Below are 27,500 nucleotides of genomic sequence, written 5' to 3' on the forward strand. Positions count from 1 at the left end.
AGGATGCTGGTAGCATTCCTCCTTCCAGGAACGCTGCTCCTTTCCAGTTCTCACCGGCGGGAGTCTTCTTCTCACGAAGATGTTTTCCCCTCATGCACCACTGCTTAGAGACTCCAGAATGCAGGAAGAGCAGGCGACATTTATTTAGCTGGAAGCTAATGGAGACTGACAGCTAACAACAGCTAAACTGTCCAATGTCTGGTATAATCCAGGTCTCCTTAATCCAGCAGTACAGTCAGTAATCCACAAACATTTTGACTGGAGATGAAACAAATTAAAACCCTTCAATCTGCAACCAAACCCAAAAAAGTTTTCCTGTCACAGCACCCTTTTCCCCCCACAATCAATCAATAGCAGGCAGATGAGAGAATATTTCCCTTCGTGTCATTGGATTCTTTTGTTTTTTCTCTTGTGAAACTTCTCATCTCCCTGAAGATCAGCGAGGAAGCGACGCTGCAATCGGACGCTTGCTGCTGAAGGTTCAGATCATCGGAGCCTCTTTTCCTGCTTCCACGCTCAGTTGGAGCTGCAGGAAATATCCTGAAGTTTTCCCACTCCTGGAAAACCAGGGAAAAAAGGGCAAAAACTTTGAACAGCTGAGGTGTTTGAGAGACACCAAGTATTTATTTGATGGCTGTAGCTTTAGAGACAGGGAGCACCAGGGTGGAGACCACTGCAGAGCTGGAGCGGGGCTGCCAGCTTTCTATCACACAAGCGCTGACAGTCCCCACCAGAAAATCTGCTGTGAAATGCTGACAATTTCCTTCTGTCACCTTTTCATTCTCTCCGCTTCAGTCTCAGTGGATCTTTTAATAAATGTGGCAACCCAGTTTAGGAAGTGGGCCAGAGCTTTGCATCCTGTGTCTGAGGATAAAGTCGATTCAAAAGGTTTTTATCCTCCAACATTTTCTCATCCTAAATGAAGAGAAGCTGCTGGGAGCAAATAAAGGTTGTTTGACACAGAAAACCCACTGACCTATGAGCTTCATCCAGTACAAATCCATGTTTTTGAATATTAATTTTATTAAAACAACAAAAAATCTCAATACTATTTTGTACTTGAACGTTATTTACGCATCAAAAGTAAAAGCACTCATTCTGCATGTTGTTTGTGTGGTCCAGTTTGGTAAAGGTCATGCTCAAGTTCTAGTTGTAGTAAGAATACTTCAAAGTAGCTAGTAGCTGATAGCTGCAGACAAATAGAGTAAAGTGTCCACTAAAATGTCATCACTCAAGTAAAGCAAGTGAGGGAAATACTCGGAGCCCTACTTGAGGAACGCCTGCGTTCAAGGAGCGTCCTGGGCTTTTGAACCTGGGCTCTACTTTTCCGAGGTCACAGATGGAATCATTCGCTGGGGGGCAAGGAAGCTCCGAGTGAGGGTTGGTGTCTCGGGTCAGACTGTGGTTCTTAGATGAGCAATCAGGAGTGACTGACAAGATCGTCAGTGTTCCGTCTCTGTGAGGTTCACATGTTAAGAACAACATGTCGGTATTGTACGTTTCTGAAACATCGTTTCAAAATGTCTGAAGCATCTCTGTTAGCACGGGGAAGTGCACTAGCAGGAGAGTGATCAGGTGACTGCTGGAGCGCCGTGTGATGGCTTCAGCTCGACTGTGATGGATGAATATTCCACTCTTGTGCCGCTTCATCTCGGCTCCAGTCTGGTCCTCCCTGAGCACTGAGCTCTGTCACTCTGTCGGTGATAAGCCGCAGGGACTTCTGTTGCCTCTTTTTGCTCCAGATCTCGCTGATAATCTCTCTTCTTTCTGTCTTTCTTTGTCGAACATCCCTTCAAACTCAGCTGCCATAAAATGGATCCAAGGATATTTATAATCTCAAAAAAACTGTTACAAATCAACATCTCCACACGTGTGGAAACAAAATTAAGATGTCTGCAGATGATTTATGGCGCGTTAATGATACAAAGAAGCTCTGGTAAGCTTCAAGCACCAAAACCATTCTGTTTGTGATGTCACTGCATCCACTCGTGGAGCTTGGTCCCTCCTGCGCCACCGCTCCCCTCCTCATCCTCTTCTGGTTATGTTTCTGTCGGCAGGATTCCTGTGGAGGTTTGACGGACAGCCTGCTGAGCCAATGGCAGACTGAGGGTTCTCATCTGCAGGGTCCTCCAGTCAAGCCCAGGTGAACCCCGATGAGCTACGGTGTCGCTTTGTTCCTGTGAGAAGAGGACGAGCCCCTTCTCTGTTGAAGAGGTACGCTGCCGCCGATCGTGTTTCTGAATCCCTTCCTGTGCATCTGCTGTCTGAGCTGTTGGATCGGCACATCTGACAGCAGGGTTCTGATAAGTGGAGCTGTAATGTACCTACACTGAACCCACGATGCAACATCAACCATAAAAGCTCAGCAGTTGAAGCCAAGTTTCTGCTCTACTCGGGTCCTCAAGTTCATACATCAACTTTGTTAGGAGAAAAACTGGTTTTATTCACAATATCCTACAATACGATTGTATACTACAATACCCACAATACCCATGGGTGACATCAGTGCCTCTGATTGATGGGGTGGTGGTGCCATTGACATGGGCTGCATCCGAATTGCCAAGTGCAACCTACGACCTACTGCCACACGGCACAATTCAAACACCCTCGAAGACTGGTGGAGAAGCACGACCTCTGCTGGCAGAGCTTAGGTACTGCAATTAGGTAGACAGAACCAACGGAAGCCCCACCTGCTGGCCTGACTGTTGTACTGCAGTCCAATCCATCCATCATCCATCCATCCATCATCCATCCATCCACCTATCCATCATCCATCCATCCATCCATCATCCATCCATCCACCTATCCATCATCCATCCATCCATCATCCATCCATCCATCCATCCATCATCCATCCATCCACCTATCCATCATCCATCCATCCATCCATCATCCATCCATCCACCTATCCATCATCCATCCATCCATAATCCATCCATCCATCCATCCACCATCCATCCATCCATCATCCATCCATCATCCATCATCCATCCATCCACCTATCCATCATCCATCCACCCATCATCCATCCATCCATCCATCCATCATCCATCCATCCACCTATCCATCATCCATCCATCCATCCATCATCCATCCATCCACCTATCCATCATCCATCCATCCATCATCCATCCATCCACCATCCATCCATCCATCATCCATCATCCATCCATCCACCTATCCATCATCCATCCACCATCCATCCATCATCCATCCATCATCCATCCATCCATCATCCATCCACCTATCCATCATCCATCCATCATCCATCCATCATCCACCTATCCATCATCCATCCATCATCCATCCATCATCCATCCACCTATCCATCATCCATCCACCATCCATCCATCATCCACCATCCATCCATCATCCATCCATCATCCATCATCCATCATCCATCCATCCATCCATCCACCTATCCATCATCCATCCACCATCCATCCATCATCCATCCATCATCCACCATCCATCCATCATCCATCCATCATCCATCATCCATCCATCATCCATCATCCATCCATCATCCATTCATCAATAGAGATTTGTGAGTTTTTTGACGTTCCCTCATCAAGTAGTTTAAGTTCATTCTTTGTGTTGTATTCCTCTACTTGTCTAATCTGGCTGTAATTTGAGTTATTGCCAATATGACACACACACACCCACACACACGCACGCACGCGCGCGCGCACACACATACACACACACGCACACACACACACGCACGCGCACATACTCACGCACGCACACCCACACACGCACGCGCACATACTCACGCACGCACACACACAAACACACACACACACACACACACACACACACACACACACACACACACACACCCGTGCCCCTCAATGACTCACTGGTGCTGGTGATTTCCACCTCCACTCACCCCAGGAGCTGTGACAGAGGGAGATCTTCATCCTCGCAGGTTTAAATCAGCCGGTGTATTTCTGACATCTGCACATGCCCCCCCCCCCCCCCCCCCCCCATGCTAGAGATGTAGAGTGGGTGTTTACCTCACCAGACAACATGACCTAAGTGCCATCTTAATAATTGAAATATAAAACAGAGTCATAAAACTGTTACAGGGGAAAGAGGGATTGCCCAGTTTACTACATCCATCATACATTTTATCCTAATTTGACCCTTCCTCCGCTTCTTTTCCTTCCCCTGCAAATTGCATCATAAATTAGAGCCCAGTTTCTGCTGAACATTTGTTTTGTTTGGTGCAGTCGCAAGCAGGATTCCATTTACCTGCAGGATGAGGAGGCTGCCTCATGCCAAGGCTTTTCTCTCCTCCAGAGACCATTTACTCATTTGTCCTTCCTGCTCATTTATGAAAGAAAGACCAGATAGTCTGAAAGATAGTCTGTGGTTCCGACTCAATTTGTCAGGTGTGTTGAGTTTTGGTCGGTTTCAACTGCTCTAAACTGGAACTGAGCCCAAATCCTCCTACAGGGATTTATAAAGCCTGACTCGAGGTGCTGTGGGATTTGCATGAGAGCCTGCTGATTTTATTACTGTTACTCTCACATTGTTCAGCGTGTTGTTTTAAAGGTAATATCCATAAATCATGTTTTCTGCACCTTCATAACTTAGCCGTCGATTCTTTCCACCCATTGTTTTCCTCAGCTTCTGGCCGTCAGGGATTCGCTGCTGTACATCTCTGAAATGAATGGATTTAAACTTACATCAACAGTTGTAAAGCAATGCATTTGTAACGAGGGAAGCCGCAGCTGAATTGCTGTTGTTACTGTTTATTTCTCTCCACAGATCTCCGAGCTACTGCTGAATTATGCAAAGTTTTACCCACAGGATTTTATGAAGAACAATGAAACACACTGAATGCTTGTTTTTCTTGCCCTAATGTTAAATCTAGTCAGCCTTAGTTTCTATGTAACAAAAAAAGCCTAAAAAAAGTCTTGTGTGTTGTTGGGAGAAACATCATGGAGTATTGATGAGGAGGTCGTCCTGTGCTTTTTAGGGCTTCCAGCCTTGAGCGCGGTTGCTTTTTAGAGCAGATAAAACATCTGAAAGTTGCCGAGTTCGTTAAAACGAATATATTCTCTGCTACTTTTTGGAACTGACAGAAACGCTTGGTTTTTAAATCAGCTTTACATTCTGCTGTGGTCACATAAAGAAGTGGAAGGAACCAACCGGGGTGAAATTCATCCGTCTGTTTCTGTGCTTGGACCAAACCATCCTGATAGCTTACGGGTGGAGTAGCTGCTCCATCTGTAGCCTCCGTGTGGCGTTCCCTCTAAACCTGTGGGCGGCAGCATGCAGCCTAACCCTGGTGCAGGCGGTCCACTCACGCTCGTGACGTACAAGAACAATTCAGAAGTTTGATCCCACCAGACTCAGGAGGCGGGCTTGAGGAAGCAGGAGCTAAAAAAGAAGCCTTCCAGGGTTGATAGAAGTCCTGCAGGAACTGAACTTTGAGATTGTGTTTTCAGACCTAACAGCGTTCAACACCCCAAACGCAGGCTCGGATGCAGCAGGCTGCGTTTACAGGCCGCATCCAAAGGTCAACAAATATTAACGTTTAATGTGCAGCAGGTCGTGATGGACCTCAGCAGCCTGAGGGGTGCCTCCCTGACGGCCCTGATACATGAAGAAATCATTACAAATAGCTCACAATTATGGGGTGTGTGTGTGTGTGTATGTGTGTGTGTGTGTGTGTGTGTGTGTGTGTGTGCCACAAACGCACAAACGAACACAGTGAGTTAATGCAGGTTTAATAGCCACATTATTTTCTTGCTCCAGCTGAATTGTTTGAAGCAACAAGGAAACAGGTTCATTACGTAGCTGACGTCGACAGACGTAGCTGTAGACACGAATACACACTCATGGAGATGTGCACAATAAAGAGGCGCGGAGTACAAATCACCCCCCACAAACACAAGTGCCGCCACTCTTCAGTCGTCCAATCGTTTCTGCCGCTCAGACTTCTCTCTCGTAACTCACTTGCTGGTGCGGCGTGACAGGAGCTTCCTCGTGAGACAAAGAGCTCACAGTCGCGGCAGGTGTGGCCCTTGAATCAGACGTGCAGTCATGAGATGAACAGACCAAATGGTCACAAATAGAATCATGAGAACAGAGGAGAGCTGCAGTATGGAGGAAGGCTGGAACGCCTCAGCAGGACGGGCGGCGGCGCGGTGGCCTGCTGCAGCTCTCCTCGGATGAAGGAGCGTGTTTGCCTCCAGGAATATTCACTTCTGTCTGGTTGTTTGGTTCACATTTAAAACATTTGAGGGTTTTGTCACAAAAGACACAAATGCTGAGGAGATTTCCACTGCTGGATTCTGCAGTTGCTACCTGTGCAGCTCACATGTATCTGAAGTGTATTCCAGCAAAGCTGCTTACATGATATTCCTTTGTCATACTGTGGTGAAATGTACTGCGTTGACGACCCCTTTGAAGATGATTTTGTAGTTTTTTCCTTCGCTGATGCAGGATTTCACCTCAGCATCTCTCGTTATTTTCAGTCTGACTGACCTTACCCAGACGAGGCTCCCCCACATGTTCTCAGCCCGCGATGCTGCTGATAGAGTTGGAATCTTCATGTTTAAATGACAACAAAGGGCAGAGCAGGAGTAAACTCTTGTAGAACCATCTACGTATGTACTGTCTTTGAAAGGAACCCAGAGTATCGTGCTCACTCACAGCTCTGGAGATCTGGCTGTCCGTCAGAGAGGCTTTTCATGATGAACTGGACCTTTATGGTGCCATCCTCTGTCTGAGTCATTGTAGTTCCAGCAATGTGCAGCAGAGCTCGACATGCTAGTGCTCCAGATTTCACACTTCAGAGCTCTGGGGGGAGAGCTGGACCTGACCCCTATTGCTAGAAACCTGGAAATGCTAACTTCTGTAGCATGAGCTGAGAGTGAAGCTCAGTTTATATGTTGATCTGCATTCCAACACTCACTGATGTGAACAGGCTGAGTGAGTGGCTGGTGGAGTGTGAGCGCCCTGGCTGAAAATGGTTTCTATTGAACTGGGAATGACAATGAAAGCAGCAGTCCATGTGCCCCTGGGTGTAGAGAGACGAGCGATCACGTCATCCCACCTTTATGAAAGATCCTTTGCTCACGTTCTTCCTGTTGATCAGCTCCTGGAAGCCTGTCAAGGTGCTTTCCTGACCTTCCTTGACACCCTAACATCCACAAGTTCTGCTGATGAGAGCAGACGGAGCAGGAGGACGAGCCTCCCGTCACCGCCTGGAACGTCCATAATGAGATGACATCAGCTCACGGTGAAAGAAGGAGAAGTTGTAGGATGAAGTACTCAGAGCAGCTGGAAGCCTTGGATGTTAGTGACATGACCTCGATCGTCACATGCTCCTTTGGGTTGTATCAAAAACAATGTGTGGCATGTTGTTCATGGCGCCGCTGGCGTGTGACTCTGCTGGGGTTTGGAAGTGTTGAATCCGAGCTAACAGGAACTTCTGATGATGGAATAACACTCCATGAAGTAAATCTCTGACCAAACTCCATTAAAGAAGCTCGCTGCGATGAGACTGGCTACGTTCTGCCAACATTTACTGATCTGGTAGCACGACAGTAGGAACACGGTGACACACGCGTGTGCTTGCAACTGGAGAGGCCTCGTTACCATGTCCACATCGCATGTACTTTTCCAGTACTTCCAGTCCTTCTCAAAGAGATGGAATGAGGAACAACAAACTCCAGGAGTCAGTACAGCCACCATGCTTGTCAATCAACTCCCATTTTCTGAGGACACACAGAAATCAGGGTGGTTAAAAGTTGATCTTTTCCTCTTTGATCCCTGATGTTGAAACTTTCCCATCATGCCCCTGCTGAGGACCACATCTGCGATGGATTTTTCTTTCAGTAGCAAATTCCCCGTTTCCCCTTCATGAGTTTGGTTTGGCCGTACAGCACCTGTCATGTTGCATTATTGCTGGAAGGATTCACTGCTCACGTTCCAGCACAGGAACCCTCTTTTTTTTCCTCTCCACCTTTTTCATTGGGGCCTGAGCCTGAAGGTTCTTCAAGTGAAGACCCTATCATGTTTGCTGGGCAGATCAACACATCAGCAGCACTAAAACACAACGAACACCCACTAAACAGTGTCCCAGCCCCCCCCCCCCCCCCCCAACACCCATGAGGCAGCTGGGCCAGACGGCCTGGAGCCGGTTTTCACATACACACCATTCAAAACCTGGTCCTGGACTGTTCTTGCTGTCAATGAGCGCGCAATATGAGCATAACGCGCATAATCTAGTTTTATCTTTATTGTTTCAACTCAACATGTCAAACTAGTTGGTGTGTCACAGGTGGAAATGATGGGCGCTGCCTTGGACCCCAGAAACATGTCAGGTGTTGTAGTGGTGGAGTCAGCCAGAGGAAGCTCTCCTCACACACCCAAGGCTCAAGGTCTGTCAGGTCAGTGCAGCTGAAACGGCCACGATGATGCAATCCAGCACTTCCTTCAGAACTCCTCTGGTTCAGCTGCTGCTGTTCCAGCCTTCCATCAGTTCTGGCTCCAGGGATTTGCCTCCCATTGGGACACCCAAGCATAGTGGATTCAGATTTTTTTTGCCCTTAGTGGATCAGTGGTGAGACCCATAGGCTCCTCTGAGGTAGATCCTGGGTTCCAGCCCCCCAGGTTCTCTCTGTGTGCAGCTGCATGTTCTCCCAGTGTCGGGGTGCGTTTCCCCAGGTGCGTCAGGTTCCCCCCTCCATCAAAAACGTGTGTACATCTGTTGGTGGTGCAGAGACTGGACCTGGTTCCTGGGGGTTGCGTGTGCCCTACTGCTTTGTCAGGGGTGAATTTCATGGAAATCTGTTCTTCCTTCTGTAGGTCAGTTCCACTCTGGCCCCTTCAGTCCAGGGGACAGTTGCCCCTGAGAGGCTGAGAGGAATTCTGACTCGGCTCCCCGCGTGTCACTTTAGGGGCTATGGGCTAGGTGGCCTAATGCTAGTCTGACCAATGTTCTATGACGTATTTAATTCATGTCATGTTTATTTTCCCAGGTACTCTTGAGTCAAGTGTGTATTTCTTCAGATAAATCTTTAGCAAAGGAGGCGTTGTTATTTTACCTCCCATTTTTCCTGCTGCCGTGTTTCTAGGTGCATCAGTGAGGCTGTGCTCACAGCTCTGCCTCCACATACGTCCCTCATCGTTTCTGTTCAAAGCTCAGCGTTCATATTCCTCATATTTACAACAGATATTTAATAATGTGCTCAATGGGTCAGTCTGAGGTTCGCACGAGTGGAACTACAGCCACTCTCAGCATGTCCTCTGAGCTCAAATGCCCATTTCTGTTTTATTTGCATATTATCTGGTGCCGTAGCAGCAACGCTAATGAACCCATAAACACCGCTGTCTGTCTCACTGGTTCAGAGCTTCTCTACAGCAGCTGGTTCCCCGCCAGAGCTGCTAAAAACGGCTGCAGCGTTTGTCTTTATTTGTCTACTTGTTGTTTGTGGAATATAAGGAAGTGTGTTTTTAGGGATTCATGACAAACTTGCAGAAACTTGGCAGTCACCTTTTATTCAGAGAGAAGTCTCGATGCGATGAATTTCCTTCTTCTTTATCTTAAGGGAAAAAAATTCTAGCATGTATTTGAGCCAGCGCTGATCACAGTTTTAAAGGCAGACTTCTGTGTGTGTGTGTTTGAGTGTGTATGTGCACGCATTTGTGTGTTTGAGTGTGTGTGTGCGCATGTGTGTATATGTGCATGTATGTGTGTGTTTGTGTGTGTGTGTGTGTGTGTGTTGTTTCTGCCTACTGGTGATAGAAGAAACACTTGTGTTGCCAAAATTCCTTTCCTTGGCATTATTTTCTCCTGTAACTGGTGGAAGCACAAACAAACAGAACAAATTATGCTGCTGGTAGCACAGTGTGCGTGCATGCGTGCGCCCTATCAAGGGTTACTCAGATTCTATTTTTCATCATCTATGTCGTCACTTAGCATCCCTGGATGACCATACTCACACTCGTGCACTCACAGATGCACACAAACCTCCCACGCCTGCTGGAGGGTTGGACCTGAGTGTTTCTAAAAGATATTTGTTGATGATGGCTCAAGGTCCAACTGTGGAAACATCTCATACAGTATTTAGGGTTGGGGGAGTTACAGTCATAAAGGTTCCACCTGAACTTTCAGGGGGGGTTGGGGGTGTCGCACCTACACGCGTGCTATTCGAGAGGCTGCCATCTGGTCGCAGGCCCCAGAGGAGGAGATCCACCTTTGTCCCCCAGGCTGTCCTCCTCCTGAACTCTGACCTCCCTGCACTCTGACCCCTAGTACCGCCCACAAGATGGCCACTGGCCACTGGTCCTACACCGAGTGTACGCCTGTACTTCCTGTATGTGCTGCAACTGTATTTATACTCTATTCATGCAATGATTCATCCTGTACATACTTCAATATTTACAAAGTACCTCTCATTCATAAATGTAATTATACTACTTATCTATTGTGCACTCCTTCCTGTACGACTACCTGTACTGCACTACTGCCTCTACTACACTACTACCTCTACTGCACTCCTTCCTCTACTAGACTACTACCTCTACTGCACTACTTCCTGTACTGCACTACTTCCTGTACTGCACTACTACCTCTACTGCACTATTGCTTCTACTGCACTACTACCTCTACTGCACTATTACTTCTACTGCACTACTACCTCTACTGCACTATTACTTCTACTGCACTACTACCTCTACTGCACTATTACTTCTACTGCACTACTACCTCTACTTCACTATTACTTCTACTGCACTACTACCTCTACTTCACTATTACTTCTACTGCACTACTACCTCTACTCTACCTCTACTTCACGATTACTTCTACTGCACTACTACCTCTACTGCACTATTACTTCTACTGCACTACTACCTCTACTGCACTATTACTTCTACTGCACTACTACCTCTACTGCACTATTACTTCTACTGCACTACTACCTCTACTCTACCTCTACTTCACTATTACTTCTACTGCACTACTACCTCTACTTCACTATTACTTCTACTGCACTACTACCTCTACTGCACTATTACTTCTACTGCACTACTACCTCTACTGCACTATTACTTCTACTGCACTACTACCTCTACTGCACTATTACTTCTACTGCACTACTACCTCTACTGCACTATTACTTCTACTGCACTACTACCTCTACTTCACTATTACTTCTACTGCACTACTACCTCTACTGCACTATTACTTCTACTGCACTACTACCTCTACTTCACTATTACTTCTACTGCACTACTACCTCTACTCTACCTCTACTTCACGATTACTTCTACTGCACTACTACCTCTACTGCACTATTACTTCTACTGCACTACTACCTCTACTGCACTATTACTTCTACTGCACTACTACCTCTACTCTACCTCTACTTCACTATTACTTCTACTGCACTACTACCTCTACTTCACTATTACTTCTACTGCACTACTACCTCTACTGCACTATTACTTCTACTGCACTACTACCTCTACTGCACTATTACTTCTACTGCACTACTACCTCTACTGCACTATTACTTCTACTGCACTACTACCTCTACTGCACTATTACTTCTACTGCACTACTACCTCTACTGCACTATTACTTCTACTGCACTACTTCCTCTACTGCACTACTACTTCTGTCATGCACTTTACAAAGCAACTGCTGCGAACCCTGGGAGGTGGAGACGTTCTTGCACTTCCTTACATTGTGTATGTTGTGTTTGTGTTTTTGTTGTGTTGTTGTTGTGTTGTTGTTTAACCAACTGTACCGCTCTCTTCTGAATGGCGCTCATCTAAAGCAGTTGTGTGGGACCTCTGTTCTCCTTGAACTGAAACTGGTCTCAAGAAAAGAGATGGAAGTTGATCAGGTGACGTTTGCTGCAGTTCAGCCTTGTGTTTTCATGCTGGCCCGGTTGGTGCTGGCCAGGTATTTTCTCAGTGTTGATACTGAGTCTAGGAACATATCTGAGAAAATAATCCAGGTATTAATAATGACGTCATGATATTAGTCAATGAAAATGAGTGAGAATGCAGGGGTCCCTGTTATGTAACATCACTTTGATCTCTCACACATGGGTGGTCTCCTGCTGGCAGCCTGTTTTGGATTCCTGACGGCATTTATTTTCACTTCCTACTTTTTAAGACAAATTTCTGCACAGTTGTGTTGAAGGGGGCGTGTCATCCAAAACGTATACAGGAAGAGAAAGAAGGTGCCGGCCAAAGATCAGTCAATTGTTGATGAACACCTTCTACCTTTTCCCTGCCAAACATCAAGAAGCCACATTCACTCATTAGAGACGCTCGACCATGAGGAAGGGCATTGAGCGTTCTGAAGAATGTGACATCAGTGGCGTCGACGTGATGACGTGGATGAAAGTGAAACTTTATTATCGTTTCGATTACTTCCAGGAGCCTGCAGGTCTTTGCTTCTGCTTGAGTGAGTCCCCCCTGTGCTTCGGTACCTCGGGTCCGGCTCGTGCTCCAGCAGCACCCCTGTTCCTGTACGCGAGACCAGGACCTCCCCACCTTCCCTTTGAATGGGGCTCCCGCTGGTTTAATCTGGTTTGTAGCTTCCTGATTCAGTCATCAGCTCAAAGGTGCCGTCTGGCTCACTATCACTAGATCTGACGCTGTGAGCAAATGAGCTCTAATGTGGGATTTCAGCCTTAATCTTCGAAATTACTGCCGATAACTTAGTAAGAGCGAAATCCCAACAGTGTGTTTGCCCTCACTGCCACTGTTTTTAGATTCTGCTGCAGCAGACAAAATGCCAGAGGAATTTTTCTTTCTTCGTCTTTGCTCAAATGATTTTGTGGCAGTGAAAGTGGCCTCATCTGCTGCCTGGCGTAGCTCCAGTGTGCTGATGCCCCCCGAGGAGTCCCAGGGCCTCAGTGGCTGTGAGCGACACGGTAATGTCCCACCTTCACTCCGGAGGCGATTGAATGACATGCCTCGCTTCCGTCCAAATCCGATGAGGTCCCAGCTGAGGTTGCCTGGTGATTCCAGCATCTGCTGCACGTTTCCAGCTCCAGTCTGATCTCAGCCTGTTTCCAGTCTAATAAACTGTACTCACATTTTCCCACATGAACTTTTCCAGGCTGGAATGTCAAACTGGCAGCCTTAACTGATGAAGTACCTGGAAAAGTTATGGAATTTGAAATAGCAATTTCCAGGCCTGAAAAAGTGTTCAGAAATAAAGGCAAAAACAATGGAAAAGTCTTGAGAAATTCCCTCACAATTACCTGAATATTGGAGTTTGTGGTTCAGCTCATCCTGATGGAATTTGCCTCTGATGAACTTCAGTACCAAACTACGTCACTTGCCCATCCGTCCATGGTTCATGTTCTCATTTCAAATATCTTGTTTTTTGAGCAACGTGTCAGGGCGCGTGGGGGAAACAGGACCCACACACAGATATCAACAGGCAAAATACAACTCGGGCAGTTCAAGTACAAACAGCAGGGGTCAACAGGCCTAAGTCCTGGATGAGTACAAAGTAACAACAAAACCACGTTCTCAACCAGACTGAACTAAAACGCACGAGAGAGAGACCAGCAACAGAAAGAGGAGCCTCTACATCGACAGCAGCAACAGAGTCGAACAACCAGAATCAGAATCAATGAACCGACACCAGACAGTGGCAAACACAGAGGTTAAATACAGGGGGTGGAGCAATAATGACAGGTGAGACACAGGTATCACAGCAGGGAGCACACAGGAAGACAGGACACCAACTACAAAATAAAACAGGAACTCGAGACAAGGATCATGACACAACTGATTAGATTACATCCATCCTGAACTCGCGTTCACAAATTGGTCATTGATTACTTACACCAGAAGCTTTACACACCGACAATACATGTCATTATTTACCTGCGAGAAACAGAGAAGAAAATGGCTGTTACGTCTGACCTGGATTACATGGAAAAGACATGGAGGTGAACTGGCATGGCTGCAGGGGGGCCGGGGTCTCTGGAGGCCACTATCCTACACAATCAGATCCCTTTTGAGACATCCTGAGAGTCATAGTAGCGACCCATGCTAGCAACCAACAGTGACGTGCCAATCTGAAGCCCCCCCCCACACACACACACACAGAGCGACAATCACCTTCATTACAGCTCCGCTCCAGCAGCTCACATACATGTAGGATTAAGGTCTTTTGCCTTCAAGAGCCATTGACTTGTTCCACTTGTAGCTTCACAGCCGTGTTATTAGGTTTTAGTGGCTTGTGCACCTTAAGCTCGGCGGTTTCAGACCTGGCTTCCTCTTGTATTTATTACCTCGCCACAGAGAGAAACTCCCACTAATGCACACTGAACCAAACCTCAGTTTTGCTTCACCTCCCTCGCTTTTCTGTGTAATGGTTCCTGAAGAGTCCTCTGCAGCCAGCCTGCCTGCCCCTGTACTTCCTGGCTTCATTTGTGATGTAACTCAGCAGACATGAGCCGGTCCGCCGCCGTGGTCATAATTTGATTTCCACTGTGATCATTAGAAATACTGCTGGACAGCTTAATTAGACTCCTTCAGCATTGTGCTGAGCACCAAAGCTCCTGGTGATTTCACTGCACGGTCCCTCCCAACCACACCACCACAGACGTCACTCGTCCCACATCCACACATCAGTTCCCTTTGTCCCGCCATTGCATGTCACTGTGGAAGAGGAGAGATGAAGCTGTTGGATGTGTCAGTGCTGTAGTTCAGCTCTGGCTCGATTTAGGGAAGGAAATAGCAAACATGAATGGAGGAAGCAGCTGCTCAGTGCTCAGGATTCATTCCATGTATGAATCTCAGCTCTGCAGCTTTTGCTGTCAGACGACATTCAACTTCTCCATCTTTCATAAAACAAATTGCACTGACACCAAACTGGGAGCTGGCTTGAGCACCACCTGATCTGTGCTTTCCTCTGGTCATTATTACTGCGGCCACTAGAGGGCATCAACTGAAACGTGAGTGTCAGCTTTTTGATCCAATGAGAAGCCAAATGATCCTGTAGCGTGAAGGGTTAACAGACACAAGTGTAACATCACGATAGACACGGCAGCGTCACCAACCAGACTGTTGTTCTTAGCTCACTGCTAGCACTAGCCGCAGTAGAGGCTAACAGCCCAGCTCAATGAGCAACAAACTCAGCTCGTTCTTTGGTTCTCCGTTTTCCTGCACGCGAGTTCCTTCCACTGAAAGTTCTTCCTCCTTCAGAAGAAGTGTTACTGCTCAAACGTGCCACACATCGAAAACCAATCCTGATAGTCACATAAATGTTTCTGTTTTTCCAATATTTAATGACTATTGGAAAAATCATGATCCGTTCTGAATGTGTGTGTGTGTGTGTGTGTGTGCATTCTTAAGATTAAAATATTTAAAAAATATATTAAATCTGTCCTTGTGTCATGCATTTTTAAAATATTTCCAGATTTAAAAATGTGTATCAGGCATAAGAGAAATGAATTATGTATCATAGTTGCTACAGTTTTAGCCAAACAAATAAGGGGCCATCACAGCACGAGGCTACGTAACACAAGAGCCGAATGAAATTCTGTGAGTCACCTTGATGGAGCAGACAAGCCGATGTTACATCACCACGGACAGGTTAATACCCTACTGAGCGCGTGCAGGCGACCTGCAGGATGTGTGACATTGTCATTCTATGCAGGAGCCGCTTCTTCTCTCCTTGCCTGCAGGCAGAGCAAATTATCTTTGCTCACTATTTTACACTCTGTTGAGAACAGAGACACAAATAGCTGTCTCACGTTCCCAGGGACACACCTGCAGGACAAACGTGAGGAGACACAGGCGCTAATACAGGCGATACATTCTCAGTGTGTCCCCCTTCAACAATGTTACTGCTTCTCTTATCACACTTGTTGTCTTTTCCCCTCTTTATTCTTCTCTTGTCGATAGAAAGCTCATTTTTATCTTTTCAGAATCATACGAACAGCAAATATTCTTGCTCGCTGTCACTGTGTCTGAGCCAATGTTTGCTCATGGAGCAAAAATCCATGACCTGCCATTTGAATATGATTTTTGTTTACTGTTCAGCAATGCAGCAAAAGAGACATGTGTCAGACTTGTGTTTTCCCTCTATTTCTGATGAATGTCCCTCCCTGTCCCCTCTCAGCACTTCCTGTGCCCTCTCAGCACTTCCTGTCCCCTCTCAGCACTTCCTGTGCCCTCTCAGCACTTCCTGTCCCCTCTCAGCACTTCCTGTCCCCTCTCAGCACTTCCTGTCCCCTCTCAGCACTTCCTGTGCCCTCTCAGCACTTCCTGTCCCCTCTCAGCACCTCCTGTGCCCTCTCAGCACTTCTTGTCCCCTCTCAGCACTTCCTGTCCCCTTTCAGCACTTCCTGTCCCCTCTCAGCACCTCCTGTGCCCTCTCAGCACTTCCTGTGCCCTCTCAGCACTTCCTGTCCCCTCTCAGCACTTCCTGTGCCCTCTCAGCACTTCCCGTCCCCTCTCAGCACTTCCTGTGCCTTCTCAGCACCTCCTGTGCCCTCTCAGCACTTCCTGTGCCCTCTCAGCACTTCCTGTCCCCTCTCAGCACCTCCTGTGCCCTCTCAGCACTTCTTGTCCCCTCTCAGCACTTCCTGTCCCCTTTCAGCACTTCCTGTCCCCTCTCAGCACTTCCTGTCCCCTCTCAGCACTTCCTGTCCCCTCTCAGCACCTCCTGTGCCCTCTCAGCACTTCTTGTCCCCTCTCAGCACTTCCTGTCCCCTTTCAGCACTTCCTGTCCCCTCTCAGCACTTCCTGTCCCCTCTCAGCACTTCCCGTATCTTGTATCTGCAGCGAAGCGACATTATTCCTCCTTTGACTGACACAGGAACTCAGTCAGAAGCTTTGAGGAGGATTTCAGCTCAGTTTAAATGAATCTTGTCTATCGTCTTGCTGAAACTCTGAGCTGGTTGGAACGTGACTGTTTCTCAAAATGAGTGTTCCTCATACTTCCTCCAAAGGTTGATAAGACATGAGGAGCTCCACTCTGTCCGAGCCTCCTCTGCTGCTTCACCACCCGTCCGAGCAGTAATGTGTGGCTCATACGGCATCTGTTTCATTCCAGGGCTCCTAATAAACTGGCCAGTGGGTGAACATTCGGCTTGAATACAAATCCCAAGTCTTCTTCTGCAGTGGAATACAAGCATCTGTACCTGCCTTCATAAAACTCAGGATCGTGTCAGTTTTTCAGATCAACATATTCTTAATGTGCACATTTGTTCCAGACTTTATTTCAGGTTGCAGTTTCACAAACATACCAGGAGACAGATCCCACTCCTTCACCCTCCTCCTTACCGGGGTGTCACGGTGCTTCTGATTCATTCTTTTCTTTTTGTTTCATATTTTAATCTTTGAATTAGCCTGGAATAGCTCCCTTGAGCCTGGCGAAGGCCTTCTACAGGCTTGTCTCTCTACTTTGACTTTTCCACTGATGGCTTTTTGCTTGTCAGATATATTCGGTGCTCGTAATAGCAAAAGCTTGATGATGCAATTCTCCAGGGGTCAATGTAAATCTCATTATTTTCAAGTCTCAAATTCTTTAATTTTTCCTCAAAAATTATTAAAAAAAATCCTACCTACACGCTGGAAGGTCTAACTGAGACCGCTGATGTAGTAACAGCTACGAACAGACTTTTACCATTTTGTTGTAGGGACGCACACTGGCGTTCATCCTGACGGTTGCTAGCTGGTTGTGCTTGTGCAGTGTTTTTGTAGTGAGAGGAAGTTGGAGCGATCAAAGGCTTCCACTTCTGCTGGTGCTGAGTGGTCATAAGCTTCACTGTTGCTCTGTCATGGCGCTGGTGCGAGCCACAAGCTCGACTACTTAGCCTGTGGTTGGTGATGCTTCACTTGTCTCATGGAGTTCTGTCCAATACTTCATCGCTGCTCCTTTCATGCCTCAGGAGTTTGGGGTTTGGCAACATTTCCTATCACCAGGAACATCTCGAACCTCGACATTCCTCCGGATCATCGCCCCCGTGATTGTTGGAGAGATGGATTGGACCGCAGCCCTCTGGTGGCGTCTAGATCAAGGCCTTAATTTTTCAAATCACAGCTGATGGTACACAGTCAGACATGATGCAACAGCTACATTGAGTCACTGTGGCTGTCTTTTATGTTGTATACTGTACGTTCCGTTCATTTGGCAGCTAATCTGTGGGTTTAAATTTCACAGCAGCGGCTTGCTGGACGCACTGGTCCGTCTCCATCTCTCTCTCATCCAGTTAAACAAAAATGCAGGATATTGTCCCTCCCCAGATGGAAAGCCTCCTCTCAGCGTGGACCTTAATGGGCTCATCGCTCTGCCAGGTAATATGAGGCTGTAAATGTAAAACAGAAATAATTAACTGCAATTGGAGGCGTGACACACCAGGGCTCTATTTTGGCTCCTGCTAATTTTATTTCCATCGATCAGGAGAGTTTAAGAAGTCGCAGAGTCAAACCTGTTCAGTGGGAATCAAGTTGCCTCTTTAGTTCGATAGGGTCGCTATCAGGAACGCTGTCCTCCTGATGGACGGGCTCAGAGCATCTCTAGTTGGCAGTACACCGATCCGTTCCGTCTCAGGAAGGCTCCGACACATTAACATTCAGTTGTGGATGGAGATCCAGAGATTTGGCAGCGCGGCGCTCGGTGGATGCTGAGCTGAGTGGCTGCAGCTCTGAGAGATGTCACAGATCACACGCCTACTGAAAACCAGTCAACATGAAAGCAAATGTTCCGTCGGAGATCCAAACTGATAGAACATATTTCCATTCTGTGCATGCAAACAGTAGAAATTTGACTTTAACTTGCATGACAGTGAAACCTATCATCTCGCATTCCTGCAGGAAGTAGACGAACATAACGAAATAGACGGTTCATGAAAGGTTGTAAGAAGTTCCACACACATGAAAGAACGTTCATCTAAATCATAGTCGTTCCAACCACACACACAAACCCTAACCCCACAGGAAGCTGCTTTCGTAGGAGCAGCAGGTGTTCGTTCTGCCTGTGGAACCCAGAAAGCTTCGTTTTGCCGCCGGCTCCTCCGGCAGCAGAGGCAAAAGAATCGTTACAACCAGGGTTTGTTTTCCTCTGTCAGTGGTATTTGGAAGGAACGTTGCCACAGCAGTGATCCAGGAGGGCAACAGACCAGTCCAGGTCCCTGAGGCTGCACCTCCTTCTGGTCTTCATTCTGGTTGGCTTGAACAGACGTTGACAGGTGAGAAGCTGCCCCGCGAAGACAAGGTAGCCCAGACACGTGAATAATCTCAGGTGTCCTGTACTGCTCACCTGGGTTCTTGCCTTCACCCCCATCTCCCCTGTCCCCCCACAGCTGCACCTTCCTGTCAGTACTCTGGATCAGTTACTTGCATACATTTAGCAATTTTATCAGAAGTCAGACTGGTGAGTTGTTCGGAGCAGAATTCTGCTCATGGATACTGGTCGCCCCTCATCCCTCCTCTGAACCCCTCTTCTCTCCTTCTTCTGGGAGTGACTTTGGTCATTTATTCCGAGATCATTTAAAAAGAGGATTAATAAAATGACATGTGATGGTAGGTTTGATTCTCCTCTGCAGAAATCACTTTCCACCATTCGTGGATGTATAAAGAATTCAAGATGGCCGCCAAGTTGTATTTCAGTCCTGTCAGTGTTTCTGTATTCCTTCTCACGTCGCCTTCTCATTTCGTTTCTTCACTGTCCGCCCTCCTCCTCCTCTTCCTCCTGGAGCTTCGACAGATGCAGCAGCAGAGAGCAGATAAGGCAGAGGCTTTGTAGGCTGGCGTATCTCCACAGACAGGCAGGGTCTTCTCAGCCAGGTCTAGGAGACCTTGGAGCAGCCGGTCGGTCAGTAGCTGATGTTGAGGCACAAATTGTGCAAAATGCAGAGCTTACGTTTGCAAACTTCAGCTCTTTGAACGTTTCAAACAAAAGTTTGGGCCGGTGATGTCCAAACGCTGTACGTCTGACTTGAGTTGTTTCTGCTGTTTGCATGGTTCAACCTGCGTCACTTCCCCTGGGCGCCAGACTTCGACTTGCCAGGACTTGGACGCCGCTCACACTCGCTTACAAGTCTAGTTACACTTGTGTTTACGCCGTCTGAGCGAATGGCCTCATCCTATTGGTTAAACCCTCTACGGTGTGTAATCCTCGGGGCCTATCAGAGCTGAGCGCCATCTGGGGCGCTCTGAGCCGGATGTGCAGATGCACTCTGGGTATTCTGCTGGGAACTTCTATTTCAGAGTAGGTAGTCAGTAGGAAGGAGGAGCTTGTGTATTGTTTTCGTTTCAAACCCTCCACGTGCTGTCTTGATGTGCCACCGTCAGATTTTTTTCATGACAGGTTTTTAGTTGCCTGGCAACAGCTGCATGACAGATATTAACCTGCTTCCAGCGGCCTTCCCCACAGTCCTGGAAGCTGCGGTTATCAAGCCATTTTGTTATTTGATATCAAGCTCTTCAGGGTGGCTCGATCCTCAGCCGTCGGTGCCGTTGTCGTTTCTTAACAGAATCACTGAGAAAAACATGGACAATCCAGCAGAGTCCAGGCCAGCTGTGATTCAGGGCTAACACACGCCTGAGACCACTGGGGATGCCGGGCAGCTGTGGGCGTCAACTTCCTCCTGTCATCAGACAATGGCGAGCTTGTGTGATGGGCTGACAGATTCTCAGATGATCGACTGCTTTGCAAAAAGTTCTGCCTGTCGACTCATTGGGAGAAGATTTCAAGGCCTTGTCTTCTTTTTCCAGGTTAGAGTCATAGTTTACATCCTTGCTGGAGAAAAAGAATGTCTCTTCATGATGGGTTCCTGCAACACGGTGATAACAGGAACCAAAGACTGAGAAAAGGAGACTGCTTTAGTAGTTCACTGCCGCCTAGTGGTCAAATCAAGAATTACATGGATGAAAACAATGCCTGAGAGATGCAGTGTGGCTTTGACGTGGGAGGGCATTAAACCACTGGGGCTGGCAGCTAAAGTGCTCCTGCATCATGTTGCACGTGACATCAAGACATCTACACGTCTCTGATGGATGTCGCTCCGTTCAAGCGGCGTCCACACACTGAAAATGTAAATGAGACAGGAGACGAAGGCTGCCGCTGATCCTGTGTGGGTCCTGATGTGTTTTGATGTTGATGACAGCCTTCGACTGTTTCCATCTCCCCAAATTTAGGACTACTTGATGACCCCCCATCTATCTATCCCTCTATTAGATGAGGACACACCGCATGTCATTGATGGGGCAACCCACCAGCTGTCAGTCACAGTTCATCATGTGACCCATTTCACTTCCCTTTGGATTTGTCTATTTACTGAGAGGAAGTTGTGATGGGAGGCAGCGATGGAGTTGGTTGGGACTGCAACATCCCACAGTTTGTGTCCTCCCTCTCTCTCTCCCTCCGTCTCCCTCACTCCCCCCTCTCTCTCTCCCTCCCTCTCTCCCTCCGTCTCCCTCTCTCTCCCGTCTCTCTCCCTCCCTCCCTCCCTCCCTCCCTCTCTCTCTCTCTCTCTCTCTATGGTGTTGTGTGTATGATGTTATCTGCAGAGGTTTCTTGCATCATTGCTTCTGTCCAGCAGAGTTTAGGTGATGATGTGCCTCTCTCTCTCCCTCTCTCTCCCTCTCTCTCTCTCCCTCTCTCTCTCTCTCTCTCCCTCTCTCTCCCGCCGTCTCTCTCTCCCTCTCTCTGTCTCTCTCCCTCCGTCTCTCTCTCCCTCTCTCTCTCTCTCTCCCTCCGTCTCTCTCCCTCTCTCTCTCTCTCCCTCCGTCTCCCTCTCTCTCTCTCTCCCTCTCTCTCTCTCTCTCCCGCCGTCTCTCTCTCCCTCTCTCTGTCTCTCTCCCTCCGTCTCTCTCTCCCTCTCTCTCTCTCTCTCCTCTGTCTCTCTCTCCCTCTCTCTCTCTCCCTCCGTCTCTCTCTCCCTCTCTCTGTCTCTCTCCCTCCGTCTCTCTCCCTCTCTCTCTCTCTCCCTCCGTCTCTCTCTCCCTCTCTCTCTCTCTCTCTCCGTCTCTCTCTCCCTCTCTCTCTCTCTCCCTCCGTCTCTCTCTCCCTCTCTCTCTCTCTCTCGCTCTCCCTCCGTCTCTCTCTCCCTCTCTCTGTCTCTCTCCCTCCGTCTCTCTCTCTCACTCCCTCACTCTTTCGGTTTTCTTCTGGCTCTTAACTCAGCACTTCATTTCTAAATCTAATTCATAGCCACATTGATTCCACCATGAAGTTCCTACTAAATGAAGCAATCCAGAAGCAATTCAAGTGTTCAGTGTAAACTTGAACAAGAAGTCCAGTTAATCTGAATCAAAACTCGGTGATGTGGTTCTTACAACCAGCACGGGGCCGCTGGCGTCCATACTGAGATGTGATTGGCCCAGTCTGTGGATAGGACGCTTGATATTGGTGTGTTTCCTGTTCAGGAAGGTGAGGAACAGGGGGAGAACATTATCCTCCTCTACTTCCAGCATGGCATGACAGAGGAAGCATGTGGTGGGAAAGGGAGCGGAGCAATGACCAGCACAGCTTGGTAGGGTGACTGAGGGAGAAAAACTGGGGAACGAGACAAAAGAGAGATCAAGGAAGGAGAGATGTTTCATTTGATCTCTGTGCCGGGGCAATGAGGCACTGAGTGGAATGAGTTTGTTCTCTCAATCAACGTTTTTCAAATGTGATCTCTGGAGGTGCCAACAATCCGAAGATGGAAGAACCTCTGAAACGGACCCGGAGTCCGTGTGCGTGATCTCATCCACACGTTTTCTGTGGTGTTAAGATATTTCCCTGGGAGGAACAACTACACACACACACACACACACACACACACACACACACACACACACACACACACAAAACATGCTCAAGACTCTGAACAACAGCTGAGTTTCTCTCACTCTGCAGGGGCTGCAGCATATAAAAGACGCTTGTTCTCTCCAGGCGTTCTCTCTTTCTCTTTTGTGAACTCTGAACTTGGGCTCACGGTGAGGTCTTTGGTTTGAACCTGTCCACACGGTGTTGCTGCTGGGTCTCATCCCTCTGAGACAAACAAGAGCACTGACCATGGTGGGCTCTTGGTGGACTCCTCACGCTCACGTGTCTGACTTGCTATCATAGCTGCACTACTGTAGCACGCCTTTGCAGGAACGAGCGTGTTTCTCGGATGCCTCCACACCAGCAGTGGTCGAGAGCCATGACGTCTAAGGTGACATCTACAATTCTACAATTTCATTTAGCAGACGCTTTTGTCCAAAGCGACGTACAACACAAGCAAGAATTCAGACCTCCAGGTCCATAGTCCATAGGAAGCGCAAAAGTGCTTCAGTTGTGATTTGGTCACAGGTACTGCCATCTAGTGGCAGAAGAAGTGTTGCCCCCCCACCCTTTTTTTTATTTTTTATTTTTATATAACAGACATACAACATCACCCAACACAGTTAGTGCTACATAATCACTAAGTGCTGGGTCTTGGACCCTCTGACTGATTCTACCACAGGACAAAGAGGAGCAGAGTCAGGTTCAGTGCCTCGGTGCTCTCTGAACAATTGAGTCTTCAATTGTCTCTTAAAAGTAGAAAGGGACTCAGCAGAACGCACAGAGTTCGGTAGTTGGTTCCACCATTTGGGAACAACAGAAGAGAAGAGTCTGGCTAGAGATTTGGAGCAGCGCTGGGCTGGAAGCACCAGGCGTCTTTGGCATGCAGAGCGTAGTGGGCGAGAAGGAGAGTAGACCTGGATCAGGGATCCCAGGTAGGCTGGAGCCGTTCTTGTTTTGTAAGCCAAGAGAAGTGCCTTGAATTTGATCCTGGCTGCCACTGGAAGCCAGTGAAGAGAAACCAGCAGTGGGGTGACATGTGCCCTTTTGGGCTGGTTGAAGACCAGACGTGCTGCTGCATTCTGGATCATCTGCAGAGGCTTGAATGAGCCTGCAGGGAGGCCTGCCAGAAGAGAGTTGCAGTAATCAATGCGTGAGATGACAAGAGCCTGAACCAGAATCTGTGTGGTCTGTTGGGTCAGGAAGGGTCTGATCTTCCTGATGTTGTAGAGGGCATAACGGCAAGACCGAGAAACTGAGGCCACATGAACCTTAAAGGTCAGCTGGTCATCAATCATGACACCCAGGTTTCTGGCTGAGTTTGTGGGCGCAAGTAGGCTCGAGTCAAGTTGGACAGTGACCTGAGGCTGAACAGATGGACAAGCTGGAAAGACCATAAGTTCAGTCTTAGAGAGATTCAGTTGAAGGTGGCGTTCCTTCATCCATGTGGAGATATCAGCCAGACACGCTGGTATACGATCTGAGACCGTTCTGTCATCAGGTGGGAAAGAGAGGAGAAGCTGAGTGTCGTCAGCATAACAGTGGTAGGAGAAGCCATGGGAGCGGATCACTGCACCAAGAGAGGTGGTGTACAGAGAGAAGAGAAGGGGACCAAGCACTGACCCCTGAGGAACCCCAGTCGATAGGCCATGTGGCCTAGACACCTTTCCTCGCCATGACACTCTGAAGGATCTTCCTGTGAGGTAGGACTTGAACCACAACAAGGCAGAACCAGATATGCAGAATGTGATGGTTCACCGTGTCGAAGGCAGCAGACAGGTCCAGCAGAAGTAGGACAGAGCACTGACCAGCAGCTCGAGCTCGTCTCAGTGACTCAGGGACTGACAGGAGTGCAGTCTCAGTGGAGTGGTCACACCTGAAGCCAGACTGAAAAGATCTCCGGTACGCCTGTTGGAATCGCTTCATTTTTGCCACACAAACATCCACAGGAACTGAAAGAGAGAGGAAAAATGTTTTAAGGATGCGAGGCCACCCTGACACAGGCATACGAAGAACAATCTGGTATTTCTCATTCCTTTTCAAATCTTCAAAGAAAACATTTAAACGTGAAAGTTTCTTGCTTCGTCAAAAAATAGCCTTAAGGTCGGCAAAAAGCCCATCCAGCTGAGTGGGAGGTGACTGCTGGCTCTAATCTCCTGCTAGCATGATGGCCACGAAACGTCATCATCTTCCATCTCCCAAATATCTCCCGTGAGCTATTTCAGATATTTCTTTCCCCCAAAAATTCAGCAGTGTAACTGACATCTTGAACCCAAACCACAGCGTCAACGCTGACCTCTGCAGGAGCAACAGTCCTTCTGTGGGAAGCCCCACCCCCATCCTGGTCCAACTCTTGGGTCCACGACAGATGAGATTTTTATTGGTGGTGTTTCTGGCAGGCCAGCGACCACTGTGCTGTCGAGACCCTTCGCACGCATATTTGTCAGCTGATGCAGAGTAGAGACGTTGAGTCTGGAGGGTTGCACGGTGAACCTCAGGGTGGATGGTTGGAGTCTGATGGAGGAACACTGAGACGAACTGTAAAGAACAGAACCTCTGAAGCCGTGTTCTCTGTCTCAGCGTGGACGTTTGGTTCTCAGTGACTTCTCTTCATAGGTTGAGTTTAGTTTTGGTGAAACATTTCCAGGCACCTTAAGGAGAGTCACGAGTTCCAGCATCATGACTATGCAAGCGTCATGTCTCATTTGTCTTTACTGCTCAAGAAAAATGTGTGTGTGCACGGAGCATGTATGAACTCCATGTACATACACACTCATCTGTTGCCACCTCTTGATTAGACGGCTGATGGGAGAAGCCTTTCTCTCTCTCTCTCTCTCTCTCTCTCTCTCTCTCTCTCTCTCTGTCTCACACACACACACACACACACACACACACACACACACACACACACACTGTCAGGGCATCATGAGGTATCAAAAGTGTGTCTCTGCCTGCCAAGTGTCTCCATCGTGTTCATCCATCCGTCCTTGACTACATCTCGCCCTCTTGCCCCTCTTCTTCCTTCTCGATTGATAAAATCCTGAACCCTGAGCGTCATTTATTTTTTTACTGAACAGAAACTATTTACAGGAGGAAAACTGATGCTTGCCAGTTGTACAACAAACCACATCTTTTGTCCCTGGCAAGTGAATGCATATTTGAAACCATAGAGGCAACAGAAGCAACTCCACTGAAGAAGGAACAAGCAGCAGAGGCTCCTGTCGCTGCCATGGAGGAGCGTCAGCGTCGTCTCATCAAGTCCATCCAAGTATCCATCCTATTTATCCATCAATCTATCTGTTAAAGCTCCTTGGGATTGACAGCATGACGTGCAGACATTCCATGAAAAAATGTTGTCAATATTCTTGTTTTTTCAGCCGGCCAGGTGACAAACATGCGGATGACTATGTGACCTGAGACGATGACCAGCAAGCAGGATACAAACAATAAAAAAGCATGAAATAATTTAAAAAATGCAACAACAACATAACATTTCTGGCTTGGTTCTGAATGTTGGAATTGTCTTGTTGAATTTTGAGGTCCAGATTATCGGCCTGGACAATTATCATATCCAGTGTTCTGCATTTTCACGATTACCAGACAATTTTGAAAAGTTCCCGGCACTTGTGAGCAGAGGACAAGCTGCGGTGCTGCAGAGCCAGGAAGACAAGTTGGCAGAGGAGACAGGGACAGTCTGCTGACCCTGGACCACGCAGGAACCCTGCCATGATTGGCTGGGGATCCAGTCCACATATCAGCCTGTTTCTCTGTGCAGATTTTACTGCCCTGATGAAGGTCTGGTGACCCAAAACTTCCCTCTTTGTCCATTAAATTATACCTGCACGGATCCACTGTAAGAGTGGAATAATTTCCATTCTTCTCCACAATCACCAGAGTAAAGAAAAAAATGTCAAAAATGGCTTTGGCTCTGCATGAGTGGCTCCTCTCGGTCTAAACTCGGCACTCCGCCCCTCCACGGCATCACAAACAATGGCCTATCAAGGCTGAAGGCTTCTCGTATCTCCACGGCGAGATTGAACATCGGATAGCTTTGTCTTTGATCCCATATAAGAGTCGTATCGGCCCTGAACACCCGTATCGATCAAGCTCGGTTTTGATTCTGGGACCAGCTGCCCTGACGACAGTGTGGAGGAAATCAGAATCAGGAGAGATGATCAGGAACTAGAAGTCAGTTTGATGATGATGTAACTATTCCTTTACGTCTGTGACAATTATGATAAAAGTCACAACACACAAAGTACAGCTCTCAACTACAGTTTGACTTTGACAAGTCCACGACTGTCCTTGTTTTTACTGAAAAGATGTGGTCCTGATAGGATCACCTCACAGCAGGAGAGCTGGACGAGCTCCCAGGCTCCCTCGTAATTGCTGCCTGCAAAGGGCGTAGAGTCAGCAGTGGAACCTCCGTCTTTGCTGCGCTGCGAGGAAACAACGCTTGTTAGCAGAAAAGAAATCTCTCCGAATCAGAAAAGCAAACCCAGCGCTGGTTTCTCAGTGCTGCTCTGCAGGTCTGGGGGGGGAGCAATTAAAAGTGTGACAGTGGCTTCGAGGTCAGGTGACCTCCTGTCAGAACAGACTGTGGGCTCCGCTGGGAGTTGCATGCCATGTGTATGTTGATGATGTCATGTCCAGTCAGCCATGTTCTATATGTGGGCCAACTGACATCCCATGTGACACGCATGTACATGTGCTGGCTCACTTCTCCGCCAAG

General features: G+C 47.8%; 1 protein-coding gene across 3 annotated transcripts in view; it reads left to right on the forward strand.

Annotated features, from left to right (window-relative positions):
* The window catches only part of LOC147255253 (leucine-rich repeat and fibronectin type III domain-containing protein 1-like protein), a 308,907-nt gene that overhangs the window by 133,184 nt on the left and 148,223 nt on the right, over nt 1–27,500 (forward strand). For all 3 annotated transcript variants that reach the window (XM_086217018.1, XM_086217017.1, XM_086217019.1), the window contains one exon: nt 2,058–2,214. The gene's annotated coding sequence lies outside the window, so the exon portion shown is untranslated. The remainder of the gene's footprint in view (nt 1–2,057; nt 2,215–27,500) is intronic.

The sequence above is a fragment of the Aulostomus chinensis genome, chromosome 10 (genome assembly GCF_037954235.1).
Source record: "Aulostomus chinensis isolate RoL2024-O1b breed Wild chromosome 10, RoL_Achi_v1.0, whole genome shotgun sequence".
NCBI lineage: Eukaryota > Metazoa > Chordata > Actinopteri > Syngnathiformes > Aulostomidae > Aulostomus > Aulostomus chinensis.